This window comes from Lactuca saligna, chromosome 7, assembly GCF_052625555.1.
Source record: "Lactuca saligna cultivar CGN05327 chromosome 7, ASM5262555v1, whole genome shotgun sequence".
NCBI lineage: Eukaryota > Viridiplantae > Streptophyta > Magnoliopsida > Asterales > Asteraceae > Lactuca > Lactuca saligna.
In genome coordinates this window covers 68,278,212-68,294,419 of record NC_136423.1, presented here as the reverse complement: position 1 = coordinate 68,294,419, position 16,208 = coordinate 68,278,212, and positions in this window count along the sequence as shown.

Here is a 16,208-nt window from a genome sequence, read left to right as displayed (position 1 = left end):
ATCCCTAGCGGCTTTTAATCGTTCACGAATCTGTACAATCTTCTCGGTCATTTCTCGAATGATCTCCGCACCGGTGACAGCGCTATCAGGAACGCATCCTTTAGCTAACTGAGTGTCACCCACCTCAGACCAGCATAGAGGGGATCTGGACTTCCAGCCATAGAGGGCTTCGAATGGAGCTGCCTTGATGCTCGTGTGATAACTGTTGTTGTAGGAAAACTCGACAAGGGGTAAGTGGGTATCCCATGCCTTACCAAAGTTGATCACACACGCTCGCAGCATATCTTCCAAGGTTTGGATAGTCCTCTCACTTTGTCTGTCGGTCTGCGGATGGTAGGTTGTACTCATGTCCAGCCTCGTCCCTAAGGCGTTTTGCAGTGATTGCCAAAATCTTGAAGTAAATCTACTATCTCTATCGGAGATAATAGATATAGTGACACCATGCAACTGTACGATCTCCCTAATGTATGTTCTTGTGAGTTTCTCCATCTTGTTTGTTTCCTTGATGGGAAAGAAATGTGCAGACTTTGTCAATCTGTCGACGATGACCCACATGGTATCAAGCCCACCCGTTGTCTTGGGTAGCTTAGTTATGAAATCCATAGTGATACATTCCCACTTCCATTCAGGTATCTCCGGTTGTTGTAGTAGGCCTGATGGTTTCTGGTATTCGACCTTGACCTTGGCGCAAGTAAGGCAATGACTCATGAAGGTAGCAATCTCTACTCTCATGTTAGGCCACCAGTATGATTTTTAAGATCGATATACATCTTATCTGATCTTGGGTGAACGGAGTATCGAGTGTTGTGGGCTTCCTTCATGACCGCGTCTCTGAAGCCACCATGTCGTGGTGTCCAGATTTGGTCCATGAGATATAAGGCTCCATCACCCTTGACTTCCAAGTTCTTATCCATTCCTCGCAGGGATTCTCCCGTCACATTTTCAGGTTTCAAGGCTTCGAGTTGAGCTTCCTTAATCTTTGCGGATATATGGGAATGGATAGTCATTGTTAACGACTTGACTATTCGACCAGAATGTTCTTTCCAGCTTAGGGTATCTGCTACTACATTCACTTTACCCGGATGATAACGAATTTTGCATTCGTAATCATTGAGTAGCTCGACCAATTGTCGTTGTCTCATATTGAGCTCTTTCTGGTTGAATATGTGTTGTAGGCTTTTGTGGTCGGTGTATATCGTGCTCTTAGTACCGTATAGATAATGTCTCTAGATCTTTAGGGAGAACACAACCGCTCCTAATTCGAGGTCATGTGTGGTGTAGTTGACCTCGTGTGTCTTTAGTTGTCTTGAGGCACAGGCGATGACTTTACCCCATTGCATCAGAACACAACCAAGCCCCTGATTTGATGCATCGCAATATACCACGAAATCTTTTGTCCCTTCGGGGAGGGATAGTATTGGTGTGGTGCATAGGGCTCGTTTCAGGGTTTGGAATGCCTTCGCCTACTTCTCTCCCCAGTCAAATGTCATGCATTTCTGGGTCAATGTGGTAAGGGGTTTCGCGATCCGAGAGAAGTTCTGAATAAATGTGCGGTAGTAGCCAGCGAGGCCTAGAAATTTTTGAATTTATGTAGGCGTCTTTGGTGCTGACCAATTCTCAATAGCTTTGATCTTGGATAGGTCCATGTGGATTCCCTCTTCACTAACCACGTGTCCAAAGAATTCGACTCTTCGGATCCAGAATTCGCACTTTGAGAACTTTGCATATAGCTTCTCTGATCGTCGGGTTTCTAGTACTTTTCGTAGGTGATCGCTATGCTCCTCCTTACTTTAACAGTAGATGAGTATGTCATCAATGAAGACGATGACGAACTAATCCAAGTAAGGATGTCACACCCTATTCATTAAATCCATGAATACCGCGGGCGCGTTGGTCAGTCCGAACGGCATTAGTATGAACCCGTAGTGTTCGTAACAAGTTCGGAAGGCTGTTTTTGGGACATCCTCATCAAGCACTCGTAACTGGTGATACCCGAACCTAAGATCAATCTTGGAAAAGTAACTCGCCCCTTGCAGTTGGTCGAATAGGTCGCCTATACGGGGAAGAATGTAATTATTTTTTACCGTCAGTTGTTGAGTTCTCTATAATCGATGCACATACGGAACGATCCGTCTTTCTTCTTTACGAACAGGACCGGTGCTCCCTAGGGTGAGAAGCTTGGTCTTATAAAGCCCTTGCTGAGCAGCTCGTTAAGTTGATCGGACAACTCTTTCATCTCAGCAGGCGCTAGACGATATGGCGATTTGGCTACCGGGGTAGCTCCTGGAATTAAGTCGACTCTGAACTCAATATGACATTGGGGAGGTAAACCTGGTAGCTCCTCTAGAAAGATGTTGGGGAAGTCGCATACGATGGGGAAGTCTTTCAGATCTTTCATTTTCTAGCTCGTGTCGACAACGTGTGAAAGGAATGCACAATATTCCTTATGCAAGTACTTTTGGGCCTGAATACTCGAGATGATGCGAAGGCTCGTACTGGGTTTGTCTCCGTAGATTAACTGGGTTTCTTTATTTGTTAGATTTAGACGGATTGCTTTGTCGAAGCATAGGATATCAGCATGATGGAGACTCAACCAGTCCATGCCCACAATGACATCTAAACTCTTGATCGATACTGGTATGAGCTCGATTGTGAATGAATGATCATCTAGCATGAGGGTACAGCCTATGTAGATCTCATTAGAACTCTCTTTCTTTCCGTTAGCCATTTCTACGATGAATGTTTCTTTTAGTGGTTGTGGGGATTGCTTAAGTAAGTGTTTAAAGTTTTGGTTTACGAAGCTTCTTTCTGCTCCACTATCGAATTGGATACAAGCATAAGAGTTATCGAGAAGGAACGTACCCATGACTACTGTGGGGTCTACTACTACTTCATTGTGGCCAATAGCAAGTAGTCTCCCTGTTCCTCCCGCCTTCCCAGCTTTCGAGAAATTTCTTTTGAAATGCCCTGTCTCGCCACAGCCATAGCAGGCTTGACTCACTCTGGTAATGGGAACTTGATTGATGGGTTTGGGTTGAGACCTACAAAACTGGACGGTATGACCCTTTCGGTCTCAGTTAGTGCAGTGCACTTCACGGCAGGGGCCGTGATGATGGAACGAGCACTTGGTGCACTTGGGTAGGTTTCCAGCGTACGTTTTGGCTGGTACAGGAGCAGTAGGAGTAGTGTCAGCATGGACTGCCACCATTTGTTGGTTTTTGGAGGATGATTGAGTTGACTTGCCCTTCTTTCGTTCACACCGTTTCCTCTTGTTGTCGGATGAATTGGTTGGTGCAGTGGCAACCGTTGTGGTTGTTGATGGGGTGGAAGGAACTTCATGATCAATCAACCTTTGAGCGAATTCTTTGGCACTATCAAAGGTTGTCGGGTGTGATGACAGAACATTCCCTCGATACGGGGACATTAAACCCCTGATGTATTGTTCTATCTTCTTGCTTTCAGTAGGGATCATGTTAGGACACATAGCTACCAGGTCGCAGAACCTGTCCGTATAAGCCACTATGTCAGTCCCCTTCATTTTGAGGTTCCATAGTTCCTCTTCGAGTTTCTAAACTTCGCCCCTAGGTCAGTACTCTCTCATCAATAGGTCCTTCAGTGTGTCCTAGCCCATGGAGTTGGATGTTACCATATAGAGTGATTTGACATGGCCATTCCACCATGTCAAGGCCCTTTTGGTGAAAGTGGCAGCAACAAATTTTATTTTGCTTTCTTCGGGGCATGAGCACATTTCGAAGACGGCTTCAGTTCTTTCGATCCATTGGGACAAAGCATGGACCCCTTCGGTCCCATTGAAAAATGTTGGTTTGTAGTTCATGAAATCCTTATAAGTACACCCCTGTGTACATGGGTGGATTTCACCATGTCTGGAGTTGATGCCCATTCCAGCTCCACTTGCATCACCGGAATTCATTTGAGCCATAGATGTTGTTACAGCTGCAGTTACGGCTGTCTGAAACATCACCGGATCGAACTGTGGAGGAGGATGTGCTGGAGGTGGAGTTTGAGTTGTAGGTCTGCCTCTGTTCGGACGCTTGCGGGGAGGCATCTTTTACTGGAAATTTTTAAAGATAAAGATAATAGTAAGAATCGACTGTAAACATGTTGTGGGAGTTTCACAGACCAAACTGACATAGTTCAATCATCAAATAGAATCACAGTAACATAGTAGGAAAACACGAAGCTACAAACTTTCCCATGAAGTAGATAACTGCCAATATTACTGGTATTAATGATGTAAAATGAATTCGGGAAAAACGACCTAACAGTAGGTCTTACATCAAAACATAAGGGAAAATGTTGGCACCCTAGGAGCCTAATTAGAGTACTTTCAAAGTTAGGAATGTTTACAGACAAGTGCTCTACCGAGCATAGAAAAAGAAAAGGCTATTCCTTAAACAAAAGGGAAAGATAAGTAGACATCTTCTACTGGCGACGGGTACCCATTGGGCGAACCCTAAGATCATCCAGTTGGCGTACAACTTCCTGAAGATGTCATTCCTGAACCCTCTGACATGCTCGGAGTTCCCTAACTTCGGCTTGGGATGCAACTAGCTGTTGCTGTAGAGCCTCATTGGTCCTCCTAGTCCTATCCATGGCTTCTTCCAGTTGGCGGATATGGACGATGTTAAGGTTGGAGTCGGCATCAATTTCCACAACTCTGCCAATGGCTGCTTGACCTTGTTCGACGTTCCTAGCAATCCTACGGACCATGATGGGTAAGACTCTGTAAGCAGAACCTCCCTCGCTTATGTTGTAGAAACTTCGGTGTCCGTTGAAAGGTAAAGTCTGACCCTGCTCATTACTCCATCGGTTCAAGGTTATGGCCCACGTGGGAGTGGGACCTTGAAATTCTGGACGGGGGTTAGGGTTTGAAGCTACTGGGGGTAGGCTGTTAACTTCTGGCTCGGAGTCGGAGCTATCCGAAACACCCTCAGCACGGTGATCATCCAAAGGGATCGGGTGATCATCTTTTGTCTCCTCATCGAGCCATCCCCCATTGCCTTGGTTTGGATAGTACGGATCGTTGGGAAGGTGGAAACCAGCCATGTTATCTACGCGAGAATGGGGAAAAGAATAGTTAATAGACGTGCTAATCTAAGATACTTATAAGATGATCGTTATTAGCCGACCCAATACTTGCATAGTGCATACCAATTACATGTAACCGAAGCAGGATAGACCTTCGAATAAGTGACCCTAACTCTAAGTCCACAATCAAACAAGAACAAGAAATGGAGCAAAGGTCACAGATTCTAAGTCTATAGCGCCTTAGTCACATGTAACTGTGGTGTATCCACTTAGCAACTATTTCCCTACTAGTAACGACCCTTTTAGTTCTCACATATGTAGTTAATAGAATGCAGAATACTCTTATAGTATTCTTGTTCTAACGTTCTTGTGGTAGTGTGGGTAAGTTTTTAGACTTGTTGCAACATCACAATCACTCTTAGGCACATGCTAGTCACTCTTAGGAAAATGTAGTTGATCAGGCTATATCCGCCCAGATGTGACTATATGTCTCTAAGCCCAATTGTGTTGTCCAACAATCTTAATACTTTTGTTATGTTCTAGTATGATACTGATCCTTTGTATTAATGGATGTATAAATATACTTAGTTAAATATTTTAATATTCAAAAGTATATATTCTTGTTCAGAGTGTTTTAATCCCGATGTGTTTATAGTTTGTATATCTTTTATGGGTTGATCTACTAGATTTAGTATAAACAGTGCTCTGATACCAATCTATCACACCCCAAAACCGAAAACGGCGGAATACGTTCTGGGGCGGAGGATCTCATGTACAGTATCATAACAATGCATAATAGTAAAAACAAGCGACAACAACCATTGCATTAATATAGTAATTGTAATACAAGCGTGTTCTGTACAGTTTGATAGACACCAAAAGTACAAACAAAATAAAAGATGGGTCTTGTATGTGCTCGATCTTCTCAAAAGCTGCATCAGCACCTGTCTATTGTTGACCTGAGAATACAAGTTATTTTGAAAACGAGTATCAGCATAAAGCTGGTGAGTTCATAAGAATTTAGTGTCGTTGCTTGTATAAAAGTGTTTACAATCATGTAATATAATAGCTGTGATCCATGTTTGAAAATAGTACAATCCCTAGAAAATCCTATATTTTCCAGTAAAAGTAGTCTTCTACCAAGACTTGGTTATTTGAAAGTTTGATCCTTTGAAAGTGTAAAAGTTTTCCCAATGAATTATCAGTTATGAAAAATTATAGTTTAGATTTTATTTATGTAAAGTAAATGGGAAAAATAATGTTTTACCCCAGTTGTGTCACTGTCGGCTGAATGTAATGAAATGCAGACTCTAGGTAGTATCAAAATATACAATACCCCTCGAGGAGTCTATTTTGCCTTTAATTCTTACTGTGTTAATTAAAGGTTTTAATGTGAACTCGTATGTAACCATACTGATTTACGATCGAATAACTGATGACCCTCTAGGTCACCCGGAGTGTGGTGACATTTTGTCACCCCTGGGCCTAGATGGCTCGGATTGTAGCTAGCAGTCGGGATGTGGGAGTGTCTGTCCCGTATATATCTATACACAAAATGCCCGCTCTCCTTCCAGGAGACTCTGGTTACATGGTGATGGCACAGTGAAGTGTCGTATCGAAGAATAGTGTGTCACATTCTGTTTTATTATATTCTTTAGTATTATAGTAAGATGTACTTCTTGGTATAAGGTATTGAGTGTTCTCTTATATAGTATATGGTATTCTCTTTGTATAGTATTTAACGTGTATAGACTCATAATAGTACCAACTATGGTAAGTTCCATGGTAATAATGGTAATAAGTTAAAATCCTTAACTATACCTATTATAGTTAAATAGAATGCTAGTTGCATGACCTTGATACACAAAGGTATTGAAATGAAATGAAGACTTATATATATAACACAAATATATACAATATATAACTAGGAATTCAATGACAATCGAACAGATAGCAATATACCCTAAGTCCACAATCAAACAAGAACAGGAAGAAAGGTGAACTATTAGTTCTAAGTCCTTCAAGTCTTATATATATAAATATATTGGTGTAGATACGATTTAGAAATAAATAAGTTTTAAAAGAGTTTGGAGCTAGTTTTTAATACAATTTAACATGAAAAACGAGTTTGAGAAACAATAAAAGTAGTTTTATTGTCAAAGCAGCTATAAGTATAGAAAATCCTTTCAGTTGCAAGTCATAAATCACATGTGATTAATACTGTAAGTTTTTGGATTCAACTTGTATTCCAACCCCCCCCCCCCCCATAAAAGCATTTAAAAACATTTAAAAGGTTAATTAAGGGGTATCAACTCACGTGCAGCGAGTGGATCGGGTGGAAGTATCGGTTGAGTGCTTGGTGTCAAGTGAAGACTTGAACACAGTTAATGACCCTAGTAACATATGAAGAAATATGTTTACACATAATTAGTGATTAAAACACTAATTAAACATGTATAAACATCCTAATGCGATGAAAAACCGTTTGGTCAAGTGCTAGGAGGCTATTGGGTTGCAATAAAGGAGTGTAAGGCCTCACTATGCAGTTTACACTTCAAATGGTCACCTTAAAATGAGTTTATGGTTGAGAGACCATTTCCCCCATGATTTTATGGTCGTAAACTCATGGTAATGGTGATTTTGTGTGTTTAAAGGTCTCTTGCATCACTATGAAGGGTTCTTAGATCAAATCCAAGGCTTGAGAAGTGATTAGGGTCCGAAAGGGTACTCCCTTGGAGTTTGCGGTCCTTAAACCACTCCTTGGGAGTTCACAGTCTTAAACACTAGGGTTTACGTCTGTAAACCCTTGGGCACATCATTTCCTTCGTTCTTGTGGTCCTAAGCTCATTCATACAAGTTTCTAAGTTAAGGTCCAAGGCTAGGTAAGGGGTTTAGGGCACATTTTGCACCATTTGAGGGAGTTTACGGCCTAAGAAGGTTATTGGGCCGTAAAGCCTCATTCAACCCTCCAAACTTGATGTTTAAGGTCCATAACACTTCGAGTGCATGATCTAAGCTAGTCTCTAAGCATAAGGAAGAAGTTCGGGGGCATTTTGGCACCCTTTTAAGGGTTTACGGCCTAAGAAGGTTCTTGGGCCGTAAACACCTTGTTCTTATGATTCTTGGGTGATTTTAACGTTATATGGACTTGAAATGAGCTTTAATACAATCTAGGGTAAGAGAACTTACAGTTTGGGGACGAAAACTTATAGATTCTTGGAAGAAATCGGTTCTTGAAGAGAGAGGGTAGAGAGAGTGTGTCTAGAGTGGGAAAAGCTCAAGTTGGTGACCACTCAACCCTTATATAGGGTTTGAGTTTGTGGCCATGTGGGAATCCACCCAATACCGACGTTAAATGAAGTTTATGGTCGTACCTGATTAAATGGTCGTAACTCGACTTGGTCGTAACAAAAAAACTTTTCAAGGGAATATCGAGGGTGTTTCACGTGTTTCTAATTCGTTCCAACACTTATGAAGTCATAATAAAAGTCTCAATTTAATTTGTTTGATCCAAAATGTTAACGGAAAATTTTAATAAAAACAAGTTTTATTAACGGAAATGGGTTACAATGACAGAATAAATTTCAGGTTATCACATGAATGAAGATCCTTACAAGATATTCACACACACTCTCTTCTTCTCTATAGTTTCTCTCTCTATCACACCTTGAGTTTCACACACTTAAGATCCTTTCCTAGTCGTACACTCCTCACCCACCTAACATTTATTTATATGGAACATGGGTCCTAAACACCCACTTGAGCCGTGAACACACATTTACAACCACATATTACATGGAAAAAAACCAATTTCTTAGAAAAGCAAAGTATAAACCAAATTTTAGACCCAACACAGGGCAACCCCTTTCTTCTAAGACATAGTGACATGGCTCTATGAGATTTTGACATGTGGCACCATAGGACCATGGCATGTGATGAGGTTCTACAAGCACGGATGTGGATAACCAATATCGTAACACGTGGAAGAAGCCTATAGGATCCAACATTACCCTAAGGCGTAGCGTGCACCACCCTAGGCATGAAATGCTTTTGCTTTTTCTTACCTATAAATACTGCTTTTTGTATAACCTTTCATCCCCATACCCCCACAACCTTTTCTCTCTGATTTCTCTACACGTTTATCCATCTTCCTTTGATTTTTGTGTTCTGGCAAAGCCCTACAAACCCCGAGGTATTCAACTAAGTTGTTGCCATCAAGTAAAGGTCCTACGAGTGCAATTCCAAACTTTGGTCAGGAGGAACCTCCATAACTGAAGTTATACTCCAGTTCTTTTAGTGTAACTTATATTTATAGTTATAAGTCGTTATTATGAACCTATAAAGTAGAACTATTAGTGATTCCAGATTATAATAGTGATTGATCTACTTACGGAGAGGTGACTAGAATGATCATGTTGCTTAGTTGTTGGATTTCAGAAAGGTTACACGCCGAAATCGTCGTACCTCCCAACTTTCCTTCCTCGTTCATCCTTATTTAATAAAAGTAACGGTATTTATTGGAATGATAAACAGGTTTAGGCTATCATTAGAAATGTGAGACTAAGTCTTAGTAATAATTATACTATGTCATATCAAAGGAAATATCAAGTGCTAGAAGTGGAGCACTGCCCAAGTTTGGAAACATGACTTTAACAAGTGAGTGCATACTATCTTCGACTGACACATAGATATAGAATGTCTAGATGATTATATACTAAATGTGCCTATTATCTATACTTCCTGGTATCTGTGCTAGATGAATGATTATAACATGATTTTATTTGACTTAAACATATATATATATATATATATATATATATATATATATATATATATATATATATATATATAGAGAGAGAGAGAAAGAGTAGAAAATGGATGATAATGATGAAATAGATGAGATGAGATGATGACAAGATGAGAGGCCTTCACTTTATAGATGATTTAGTTGTCTAGCATAGTACAGATGACGACAACATACTATTCTACACTGTCTAGTGGAACGCTGACAAGCTCGCAACTTGTAGTTGTTTTCACTACAAATGTACTCCATCCTCCCATGGTTGCCTTATTGACATGCATTGCTAAGGAATTCCTTAGGCAATTTTTTCTACCCTGATGCTTACAATGATATTTTGGGTAGGTCCCTTAGGATTGGTATATAGGTTCATAATGTGAGGATAACATGAATGGGTATTCGGGTTGAATTATTTGATGAAAAGAATATAATTAAGATGTGGGTTGCAACCCTATGTCCTCACCATACTTTCGCAAATCCGACCCACTCAGATTCCTTATATCACAGGTAGTGGTAAGAAAGCACATTTGTGTTGAAATGATTCTGATGAGAGTATAATAGAATGTAGGACAATAGGTTAATGTACTGTTGTGAGGCTTGTAATCATTCATTTATGCTTATGTACACTATTGACGATAACATCCCAAAGTTTTAATATAAATAAAATACATTTCTTCGGAAATATTTTGATAATATTATGTCACAATATATATATATATATATATATATATATATATATATATATATATATATATATATATATATATACAGAGAGAGAGAGAGAGAGAGAAAGAGAGAGTCAAGATCAAATAAGAAGGAAAATTTTGGAAGGAAGGTAAAAAAAATTTACATGTATATTTTCTTAGCAAAAAAATGGAATGAATCATTAGATGATTCAAAAATAAGATGATTCACAAGAAAAAATTCCGAAAAAAACACGTTTATGATTCATTTTTAGGTAATTCAAGAAAAAAAATTCACTTTTATGATAATTTCAGTGAATATTAAGAAAATCATCATAAAAATGAATCATCGAATGTTTTTTCGGGATTTTTTTTAGTGAATGATGTTATTATTGATTCATTTAGTGATTCATTTGTTTTGTTCGCCACAAAAATAAGTTGAAAAAAAAAATTGTTATCTTCCTACCAAAAAAAATTTCTTATCGTATCTATATATATATATATATATATATATATATATATATATATATATATATATATATATATATATATATATATATATATATATATATATATATGTGTGTGTGTGTAATATTTGAGACCCTTAAAATACCTCTTTTTTAAATTGTTTTACATCATTCTCATTAACTATTTCAATAATATACTCAATTCAGTATGTTGTTAGATTTATCTTCCAAACTTGTTTTTAATTTTGCTAAATATAGCTGATTTGGGAAAATAATATTTTTGGGAAATTCCACACCGTAATTCTTTACTAAAAGTCTAACATATTAAGTTTGATTATTTTTTGTCTATGACTACCCATCCATAGAAAAAAAAAAAAAAAAAAAAAAAAAAAAAAAAAAACTGAGTTGGAAATGATTTCTTGGTTTTTATAAGACATTTTTTTGTGAGTTTTTTTTGTATTCTTTAACAAAGTAACAAAAAGACAAACAATTTATAGAAAAATTTAAAATCTTATCTTATTTTTATACTACGGATGCCATATTTGGAAAGTAGAAATTGTATAATTTTGTCAAAATACATAAAATATTGTAGGGGTTATGTGTGAAATTAGACTTCTCACAGATAAGTTATGAAATCGGAAGTATAACCTATAGAATGGGATTTCGTAGGAGTATCTTAAGAATTTCGCAAATCACACCTAAAAAATTCCAAAATGCTTATGAGAGGTTTTAATGATCACTAAATTTGTCAAAGAGATTTTTTCAAAATGTTTTACGAATTCATTCCAAAGTTAGTTTAATTTTTATTTTTATTTTTCAACAAAAGAATTTATCTTTCTACAAGTTTTTGAAGACATTTTAGAGTTTTTACAACCTTTTAAAAATTTTCTTAGTTTAATTTATAATTTTCCTAATTTCTACAACTTTGTATGACTTTTTTATAATTCATCCATACACTACAACTTGTTTTATATTTTTTTCAATACACCATTTTAATCTTAGGTTATAACATTTTAATTTTTTCTACACTATCTGTTGGGGTTGAAAAGTTATTCATTCATGACTTTGTAAATGTTTGACTTGTGTAAACCCACTTGCATGTGGTGTTTTAGCCTTTAGACCTATTTGTTAGTTAAAGTGAGAGATAGACATGTAAACACCTCTATATAAGGTGGGTTTGTCCACTTGTAGCGGTGTGCTTGAGAGATGTAGAAGTGAGTGTGTAAGTATGTGTTACTTACGTAGTCTATATCTAGATCCTTTTTGTAAACACCATATACATTCAATATATCTCTTAAACACCCAAACCACCATGTTCAATTGTGCAAGCTTTAATTCTGCATGCCAAACCATGTTCTTTGTCACTACAATTGGTATCAGAGCTTGGTGTTCACAATCAACCTGACTTTTGAAGAACGATTCTCGGTTTGGCAACTTTTGTCGCAATTTGAGCAATTTTGGTGATTCTCTCTTTATGATCTCTCGTAATATTTGGATTTGTGCTTTGCGTTCTTTTTTTATCGTTTTGATTCATTGGATCTAATTAGTTTCAAATCTCATTGTTGATCCAATAATTTTTTTTTTTTTTTTTATCAAGTCTAAAATCAAAATTTCGTTATTGTTCATCAATCCAAAATTCAAGCCCAATCTGATTTGTGATTAATGTTCATTGATTCAAGCCCAAATAATCACATTAAATCCATTATTGTTCATTCAAACACAATGAGCCCAAACTTGTAATCCAATTAGTATATTCGATGCATCTGATTCTTTTCACATGTCCGACATCTATCTTCTCGTTCTAAGCAAATCAATAACCAAGATCTTGTATGTTGATTCAAAAGTCGGTTGTATCAAACCAGTTTCGTTGATGGATATTAATCATTTTTCTTCTATCGATTCATCTAGTCTTGAATCGATCCGATTGCGTTTGATATTGATATTTTATCAATCATTGATAATCTTGTTCTTCATTGTTAAGTTTGTTTCAATCGAGTTTTATGTTTTGATTTCTTTCACAGTGAATCGATTTTCAATATTGTATGAAGAATGTTCGATTAGAAATTCCTTTAATCGAAATCGATTATTTTAACTGAAATTGAATCACAGAATCGATCGATTGAAGTCAAAACTGAGTTAGATTATTGAAGAATCACTTGAAATCGAATTTTGATTTTTGGGTGATAACAAATCAAAGATGAACAAAAATCGACTGTGTTTCAATTTCGATAGTTTGATGTGCGAGAAGTTGATTTTGGAATTAAGTACAGTTCGCACGATTGGAATCGATGGATCGATGAAAACAATTTTGGGTCGAACAACATTCGATCGAGATGTAAGTTGGGGTATGAAGAACAGTTTGAAAACTATGTTTGATCGGAAATCTAACCCCAGAATCATCGAAATCATGTTTATGGTTTGTTGACTTTGAAGAGTCAAACTAACGAAAGTTGAAATCAGTTGCGTTTGATGGTCAAATTCATGAAATTGGATGAACAAGTGGATGAATGGAATGAGAAGTGTGATGTTTTTGTTTCAATTTCGATTCCTAAAAATCGATATTGAGTTTGGATGATTTTGGAGCTACGAATTCGATTTTGGTGTCGTTCGATCAAAGTCTTTGGTGTGATGATAGCATCCATTCGCATCTGGTTCTTATACTTGATTTCGCATATTGATTTTGGTTCGCAATATGGAAGTCAGACAAGATGTTAATTCGCATTTTGTTATGTAATTGTGATATTCACATTTGAGATCAAGAACAGTTCTGCATATGAGTGACTCAAAGTTAAGTTCACATCTGGATCTCAAGAATAATGTTCACATTAGATGACAAAATGAAAATGCGAATGGTTGAACAAGATCATTGTGTTGTGTTCGCATATTTTGTTATAGTGGGAGAAAGATGCGAAAGGTGTGAGAATGGAACATGCGAAGTATTTCACAGTTAGTGAATTGGCGAACAAGAAAACAAATAAGTTTCACATTTGGCTCCTGATCTTTTCACGAAATAATACAAATGGTCCAACTTCGCAAATAGGGTCATAAAATGACAAAAATGCAGAATTTCCATTTCGCATCCCTGCAGTCTTCGCAAAATGGCAAATTTTACCCAGTTTCGCATTTGGGGTAAAAATTTTGAGAAATTGGAATATTTTCAAATCTAGTCCCTGCAGTTTGTGCGAATTTACACATTTTACCCAGTTTCGCGAATGGGAGTGTGTTTCGCATATTTGGATGTTTTTAGCGCAAAGGGTCACTGCAGAATTTTGAAATTGATAATTTCTATCCATTTTTGAGAAATTATGTCAAAGGCGATCCGTGAATGATGATAAAAATTCATTATTTTTTGGATTTTCCGGATTGAAGCACAAAGTTTATGCCACATGTTAAGGGGGAGTTTTAACATGAAAAATTCCGAATAGAGCACATTCTTTCTCCTTGGAGTTTTATAATCAAATTTCGATTATAAAAAGGGGGAGAAGTTTTATATGGAAATTCGAACTTGAATTTTTCATATTATGCGAATTTGAAGACCGAGGTGATCTTGAAGTTTTGAAGCTACGAGATGATGCAATTGGAAATTCGGAAGTGATGTATTCGAAATGGGTTTGGTTTATTGAATATTTTTGGGGTGTGTTTGTATGCGCAACTTTGGGTGATTATTTGGAGTTTGGAATACTCTTGATCATTCGTTGCTGCTCGGATTGTATGTCTCACATCCTAGAGCCCAAATTGAAGAGTCATGGAAGAATTGAAGATTGAAATTTGTTTCGACATGTGTCACCTTTGAGGCTCGAACCGCGTAGTGCTTGATTTTGGAAGATTTGAAGTGGATCATTCATTCCTAACTTTGAGGGGGAGAATGTTGGGGTTGCAAAGTTATTCATTCATGATTTTGTAAATGTTTGACTTGTGTAAACCCACTTGCATGTGGTGATTTAGCCTTTAGATCCATTTGTTAGTTAGAGTGAGAGAGAAACATGTTAACACCTCTATATAAGGTGGGTTTGTCCACTTGTAGAGGTGTGCTTGAGAGATGTAGAAGTGAGTGTGAAAGTGTGTGTTAATTATGTAGTCTAGATCTAGATCCTTTTTGTAAACACCATATACATTCAATATATCTCTTAATTAAACACCTAAATCACCATGTTCAATTGTGCAAGCTTTAATTCCGCATGCCAAACCATGTTCTTTGTCACTACACTATCATACAATTGCTTTCAATCAAAAGTATTTTATACATATTTAAAAAACACTTACAACTTTTTTATATGTTTTAACTAGAAGCTTATAATTTTTTTTATGAATTTTTAATACAACATTTAAACCTTTTTTACACTATTATATGACGTATTGTTAAAAAAAAAAATATTAAATGTTATAAAAAAAGTATATGCAAAAGTCTATGAAATGTTTTAAACATGTTATTGAAAAATTAATAAAAAAGGTTGACAAACGGTTGTATGAAAGTTACAAAACTCCCCCTTAACATGTGGAGGAAAACCTCTTATTTTGTCTAAAATTTTCTTTTTTTACCAATATTAATATCAAAATAACTTTTATCTTATTAAAAATTAATATTTTGACATAATTCAAGATGTTTGACAATTTGAGGATTTTTAATAATAACGTTTAGATAAAACATCAAAAATGATTCATGTGGTTTTTGAAAATCTGAAGTTTAGTCTTTAATTTATAAAACCTCATAGATGATCCCTGTGGTTTCAAAACTTTTAACAAACGATCATTTTCGCTAATTTCGTTAGCTTTTGGCTGTTAAGTGAAGAGCATTTATGTCTTTTCACTACCACATGGACCATTTATATATGAAGTTTTTCCTTATTTAAAAAAATAAAAGCAATATATAATTATTTAATCTCTCTCTTTCTTTCTCTCTGTTTCTCTCTCTCTCTCTCTCTCTCTCTCTCAATCATCCCCATGGTCTTCTTCTTTGTCTTCACCTGTAAATCTTAAACCACATAGACATATTTCATACACATACACATTTAAAGGACCTTCACAAAGCCACTGATTTAACACAATGAATCTTTGTTTAAACCCAAGATTACAAGTTCATCAGCAAAACAATGTTCATCAAGAAGAGAATGACGAAGCATCATCTCCAAAAATATTTATATGAATCCACAATTACAGTAACAAAAACGGGGAACTAACTTTAAAATGAATTAGGAAAATGATTTCTTGGCT